The 7398-nt window shown below is 35.3% G+C and overlaps 1 long non-coding RNA gene across 1 annotated transcript; it reads right to left on the bottom strand.

Moving 5' to 3' along the window:
• Positions 1-1284: 1284 nt before the first annotated feature.
• LOC117285114 lies at positions 1285-6472 on the bottom strand. The gene is made up of 3 exons (XR_004516087.1): positions 6338-6472; positions 3744-3903; positions 1285-1566 (listed from the first exon to the last, which is right to left on the bottom strand). It is a non-coding gene; the product is annotated as an uncharacterized LOC117285114 (long non-coding RNA).
• Positions 6473-7398: the final 926 nt, after the last annotated feature.

The raw sequence follows: 7398 nt of genomic DNA, 5'->3' as shown, positions 1-7398 counted from the left end.
ATATTATTGATTCTCTAAGGCCATACAGCTGTTTAGTAAGGAAGCTGGAGAGAAACCAGGCAGCAGAGAGAAACCAACAAGGGCATTGGCCTTAGCTGGGATATAGCAGCTGAATCTCAACTATGTCACTTAATTTTCATCCTGGGTGATGTCACAGTTGTAAACCTGTTGAGGTTATAAGATTGTAAAATAAAGTACCTACCCCTATAACAGTATTATAGGACTTAAAAGGACCAATAAAGGGCCTGGGATTTAGCTCAGTGGTGCCATCACCTGCCTCACAAGTTCAAGGTCTCAAGTTTGATCCCCGGTACAAATAATAATAATAATAATAATAAATTTTAAAGATATGGTACTGCACCTGGCATTAACTGATGCTGGGAATATGTTAGCCTGAATCTCATAGATGCTTATGTGATATCCTGGTACCTTTGTTTATATACTTAATTTTTCTTACAATTTTGGGGAACCTAATTTCATTTGTGTTTGTGTGGAGCAGATGGCCATGGTAGTGTTTGTCACCCAACACAAAGTTCAGAAATAGAAGCAAAATTTTGTCAAAGGCTTCTGTTTATGAACAGAATTGTTTGCCAACAGACACATTCATGAAATGATATATTACTGTATTTCTACATTTGATTGCCTGATGGTCAATTCAGTTTTCTCTCAAATAAATGCAAAACTTGTTTGCATTGTGAAAATTTTTACTGTTAGGATTCAAATTTACTGCTCATAAATATCACCATGGATAGTATTAAAAATGCAAATTATTGAGCTCTACTCACAATCTATGGAGGAATTCAAAAATTTGCTTTTAGTAAGTCTGATTCAGAAAAATGCACTTTGAATATTGTTCTTCCCCCACCCCACCCCGTCTCAGTATTAGCAAGAGCGTCAGTCAGTACAAGTGACTTAGTTTCATAGGCCTGGAAAATCAGCCTTCAGTCTAGCTGTACTTGTTTCAGTATTTCTACAGAATGGATGTTTTGGGAGTATGTGCCTACTAAAATGTATCCTAAGTTGTGCTCTACACTACCAAGTGAATGGAAATTCTTCATTTAATGCTGAGAAAGCCTCCACAAAAATGTACTTATATATTCCCACTACAGCTCCTTGAATGGTATCATTCAAAATCCCCCAGAAGTTGATGTTTCTATCCAGCTCTTTCACTTGAAACATAGCCAGATGTCTGCCCACCAGATCTCCTGCAGCCCTTGATGCCTAACATCAGAATCTGACAATTTTTAACCTATACTTTATCCTTTTATGAATATTTGTCTCCCTAACACATAGTAAGCTCTTCTAGGTACAAATTCTGTTTAATTTCATCTGAAACTAGCCCACACTTTGAAGATAGTAGGCATATTATAAATACAATTAGAATACATTGAATTTCATGAGTATTCCCCAAAGTGATTCCTGAAAACCACCATGTGTTCTCTCAGTGGCCAAACAAGCTACCAGGCCATTTATATAGTATAGCACTTCAATGACACTCTTCAGTTCCATCTAAGTTCTGGATGGTATCTTGGCCTGATGGAATTTCTGTCTTTGTGTGATGGAAATCTATAGTGAGAAAAGAGAAAAATAATATATATCCCATAGCAATTGCTGATCTTTATTTTCTTTGGCTTTGCTCCTAGTAGTTATAGAGCAGTGTACGGCCAAACAGAAAGATACTTATATTTTGGAAAAAAATCACCCAAACATGCTTCAAAATTAGTAAAAATTCAAAGTAAAAATAAGAGAAGTATATCTAATGTGGAATATTTTTATTTCTCCTATTGGTGATCAGTGAAGTACACCATGGACTTGCAATACATGATCAGTAGAATCAAAGAAATAGAGCAATAAGTCTCAGTCCTTTCTCACAGTTTCTGGGTGCCGGCATTCTCTTCCCAACAAAATCTCAAGAAAACTTCATTTGCCACTGCATTCTGTAGTGTGACAGCATGTGTAGAAAAATAATGCAGCTTTTTAAAAACTGCTATTCAAAATGATTTGTTACTTAACATTTTAAATATTTTTGTTAGAAAATTGTTTTGTCAACAAAGGCTATGTGACACCCAAGGAAAGAATCTTTGAGGAAATGCTTATTTTATAAAATAAAAGTTGCCTTTTGTTCAGCCTCTCGGACTTTCAAAGGCATAAACTTGCTCGAGTCTATGTGACAAGAAAAATTAAAAGTACAGTAAAACAGAGCTGTCTTACATCACAGTGGAATCTTGATATGGACATGTACTCCCTGATCGCATCAATCAACTGAGTACTTGTATTCTTTTTGACTAAACACTGAGACAGTGATTGGAATAATGAGAAACAAGGTTGAAAAACAATAGAGAACTGCTTGCTTTTTCCCTCCTCTCTACTACCTCTTCCAAATGATAGCTATAATTCAACAAAAGATCATAGAGGCTGGCATTTATGCTGAGCATCACTTCCTACCAGTCTTTTATTTACTAAATTCCTCCTAAATGAATATCTAGCTGAAGGGGAGTAAATTGTATGTGAACATGCTTATCAATAGCAAGCTAAAATATATTAGCATGATATCAAATAAATAGAGTAGATAAATATATTAGTCTGGCCCAGGATCGTTCATGGTGAGCTATTTTTATAGGTGTGTAGAAAAAGAATAGAAGACATATTACAAATAAATGTACTGTCCTTAATATTATTTCTCATGTGAGAAGGCACAATCTGGCTAGGCCAAATAAAAAAATTCAGGGACAAATTTAAGCTTCATCCCTAAATTTTTAAATTAGAACATAACTCTCTTTCTAAGGATGCTGGATTTCATATCTAGATGAGGTAAAAATTGGCTGAAATAATGAAAGCTGAATCTAAAAAGAATGAGTTGAAGACTCTTTGGAGAGATCTATGGAAATGTTTGCTGATGAATAAATTTAAATTCATTATTGAAAACTGAAACAGCCCAGCATTTACTGAAATTAGCTTACAACTTTACATTTTGGAGGAAACTTTGTGTTCTCTAAGGGGAAAGTGCTGACTGACTTGTGAATTACTCACAGTTTAACTCTCTCTTACATATGTCTTCAAAATCCACAGTAGAAATATAATTCTTGTTTTGTTATTAATATTTCCAGAAAGGAAGACCAGACAGAAGGAAAACATTTCTTCCTCAACTAAGAAGACTTAAGGCTTTTTTGCCTGAATTTCACTAGTGCCGTATTTGACTGAATCAATCATGTCATTCTACCATTATATTAAAATGCACTTTAATAACAAATGTTTGAAATCATAAGTGACATTTTTTCTAAGATGCATTACTAATAAAGTAACATGCGCTTTCATCCTGTGTGAAACAGCTGGACCATGACGAGATCACATTAGCACTAATTAAAATGATATTTTTTGTGCAGTTTTTGCTAACCCAGCTTCATTGGACTCAAAAGGATTTTTGAAATCCATAATAAAGGCTATTATGTAATCTTACCATGATTCTCTTGAATCAGGCTACTGTCTAATTTCTCTGTAACGATATTTTCTTAAAATTCTCACTCAGTATAATCAGTATTAAGTTTTTACTCTTATAGCTTTTTTTTCAATATATGATCCTCATTTAATTTTAAAAAATTAAAGCTTTAATTTATTTTGCTTGGTGAACAAGAAAAATATAATATTAAAGGCAACGTTTTGCAATGTTTTTCTTTTTCCTCACTTTACTGGGTCCCTGTTGTTCCCAACGTATAATTTGCAAAACATATTGCTTCAATACTTACAATGAGAGAGGCGGCCCAGCTGTGGGAGGGAGAGGACAACAGCCTCCAATATTACCATAATAATCTGCCTAGAGTCCCAGGAGCCCTCTGGTATATACAATTCTCTGTACTGCAGGCCCCAGCTGGAAAACATTCTCTTGACATGTATGCCAACCTTTGCCTGCAGGCAAAATAAAAAAAGGCAGAGAAATAATCATGAAAATAAAAAATCTTGTCAGCGGCATTCAGATGCAGTTCCCATGTTTTTGCTCACGTAGGCAGGCATTGTGCTAACAAAATGATAGGAGACTTTAAAAGACTGCAGCTGGTATGTGTTTAGATCTCTTTAAAAATGTGCTATGTTAATTCTGAATCCTAAAATTTGGGGAAAGGAAGAGGGCCTGTGGGCAGTGATAGTTTAGTTATTATGGTCAATATAAACGACAACTTTATTTACCAACTACAACTTGGAGGATTGCTTATTGTAGTGACTGAACATAAAGGAGCAACATTACCATATTGAAGTTAATCATGGTTGGAACTTTAAACAAATATTTTTAGATCCCTTGGCAAATGTGTGTAGGAAAACTGTGAGCAATTGCTGACTGACATACTGTTCCACAAAACTAATATCGTTATCTGCCACTGAAACTCAAATCTCTAATGAAGTTATAGTCTCCTTTAAAATAATAAAACACTGAAAGCACAGCTTAGAGAAGACATGTGTATTTTGAAACTGAAAGTTCAGATTGGGTTATATTTTACTTAAAAGGACAGTAAATTCAATAAGCATAAAATAGTCACAATGTTGACAAATTTGGTAACTGTCATAGCACTACAAGTTCTGGAACTCCATTTGTTGAAATAAGACTTCTCTGAAAAGTCACTCAGGATATATCTTTAGTCACAAACATTCTAAGTATTTAATCTGGATCAGAACCCTCCAAATACACTAAACAGGTAAGAAAATGCCATTATAAATATAGGATATTAATTTTCTTTGTCAAATTAATCTTCCAAATACTAGATGGACTGGAAGAGGACAGTCCAGTGTTGTTATTCTTAAACACTGTCAAGAAGTGTTCAATTCTATTGTCTTTACAAATCTGGTGATGACAAATCTCTACTTTGCAGATTGAGAGACAAATTTAGATGATGTAGAGGTTGCAATGCAAGTGAGTTGTTGGTACAGTAGGTTTTGATTACTTATTTGGGCTGAATATACAAATACAGTTTGTAATTATATATTTATGTGTCTAATTAATGTTGCTCTCTCCCACCAAATATATACTACATGAAGGCAAGATCATTTTATTTTATTTTGTTTATTAATTAAGGAAGTTTTATTCATCATTTTATACTAAATGTTTATTACATATTAGGTACTCAATGAGAGAATGAGTGCATGCATATGATTATTCATTAATTCCTTCATTTAATAAATATTTAGTGAGGCCTAGGGTACATAGCAATGAATAAAGCTTGACTTCATGCTATAAGAGAAGACAGATACTACATTTTTAAAAAAATAAAATAAGAAAAAAAGAAAAAAGAAAAATTTGGCAAGAAAAGGGACAGAAAGTGTGTATGGACAGGGATCTGCAAAGTTAGAGTGGCTATAAGAGACATCCCTGCAAAGACATTATTAAATAAACTATTGGTATTCACTGAGTAAAACTAAACAGGCTTCCAGAAAGAATCCGGTGGAAACGCAAATTAAAGACTCAAAATGTTCACCTTATCACCACTTATGCAAATGCTATCCTTCATAAAATTATCGATCCCTTTGAAACAGTGACAGCACCCTTTTTGGATTTTTCTGTGGAATTTGGCACAGTATCTTATACATAATAGATGCTTTACCTAATACGCTGGGTTGACTCCAATTCATATTAGAATACAGAAAGTGGAGGAATTATCTGCCCGCAGGAAGTGGCAATACAGTCAAGGGTGGAAGAGAACAACCCAGCACCCTCTGTACGGCTGGAGAGCTGTGCAGAAATGTGGATATACATCGCTGGGCAGCATTTGGGATGATACTTCCTAAAGGCCCCAGAGTGGACACCCAGCTACCCATCCTGGATGTGATCACTTTTGCTTCCAAGAGAAAACAAGACAAGGTTACAGAGAGAACTGTGTTTGTATACCATTATATGTAGGGAAACTAAAACCCTTGGTTTACTAAATGGAGACTTACATTTGAGGTCATTTTCATCTATGAAAACATGCACACATATGTCATTCTTATGAAAGTGGTCTTAAAAGGAAGTTCATGCCCCTTTTTATCTACCTCTTCAATTTGCGGAGCTGGATACCCATGAGTAGCAAATCATATGTGACACTTAGGCAGATGTTTCCTGGAGAGGTCAAAGCAGCATGGCTAAAGGAACATAACACTTTCCACAGATCCAGGAAAATGGGTCACTGGAGACAGGATGGGGCTCTCAAGAAAGCAATCAAGTAACAATATGAGAAAGAGGCAAATGGCACTGGCAATAAAGGCATTGATACCAGTCATGCCCAAAATGGTAGAAAGTACAGATAGCAAAATAAGAAAAAAAACTGCAACAAACACAACACAATAGAAAGAAGTTGTGATCTCATGTCTTCTGTACCTCCAGCTGTATGTATACTTTCTGCCTCAACTCCAGCCTCCTGCATAGTTCCCAATGATCTGCTGCAGTCTCGTATTGAAGGTCAAGACATTCCCTACTCTACCTCTGTGTGAAGCCTGAAGGTCTGCACCATGGAATTCCTGGATCCTGGAATTGTCTGGAAAACACAAGCACACAGCAAATATTTGTTGCTAAGAAGAAATTCATCAATTTCATTGGGTATTGACCAGGATATTCATTAAATCACAATGCTCACATTTTAAAGCAGCTTTATTCAGGTATAATTGACAAATATTTTAATATGTACATGACATTTAAATATATACATTATATGTATTATGTATATAACCAATCTAACCATAACCTTAAGAGACCATAACCATAATCTAACTAATATGTCCATCACATCACTTCAATATAGTTACTATTTTCTTCTTTGGGTCTGTGAGAAGGGTACTTATACTCTGTTACTAGTTTTAATACAATACCGGTTTTTATACAATACAGTATTATTAACTACAGTCAGTGTTGTACATTAGATCACTAAAACTTATTCATCCTATAACACTAAAAGATTATACCCCTTAACAAATTTACTCTTCCCTGGAACCTTTAGCAACCACCATTCTACTCTTTGTTTTTATAAGTTTAACTGTTTTAGATTCCACATTTAAATGAGAACAGGAAATAATTGTTTTTATATATCTAACTTTCTTCACTTAGTATAATGTTCTCCAGGTTCACCCATGTTGGCACAAATGATAGGACTCCCGTTGGTATTTACACAAATGAGGGGAGTCCTATCATGTGTCCATGATGTGTGTGTCCATGGGCTCTCTCTCTCTCATTCTCTCACTCTCTCTCTCTCTCTCTCTCTCTCTTCACATACACAAAAACACACATACATACACATTGTGTTTCACCATCCACCTGTTGGTGGTTAAGTTATTTTTAATATCTAGAATAGCTTCAGAATTCCCCATACCATCAGTAAATGTGTGCACACTCCAGGGAGCAGCTGTGTGGGCCAGAGTGGCATGGCTGCAGGTGGGTCCCAGCTA

The sequence above is a fragment of the Fukomys damarensis genome, unplaced genomic scaffold (genome assembly GCF_012274545.1).
Source record: "Fukomys damarensis isolate Sample0158 unplaced genomic scaffold, DMR_v1.0_HiC HiC_scaffold_6, whole genome shotgun sequence".
NCBI lineage: Eukaryota > Metazoa > Chordata > Mammalia > Rodentia > Bathyergidae > Fukomys > Fukomys damarensis.
The sequence above is the reverse complement of the archived record's forward strand: the minus strand, read 5'-3'. Positions and strand labels throughout refer to the sequence as shown.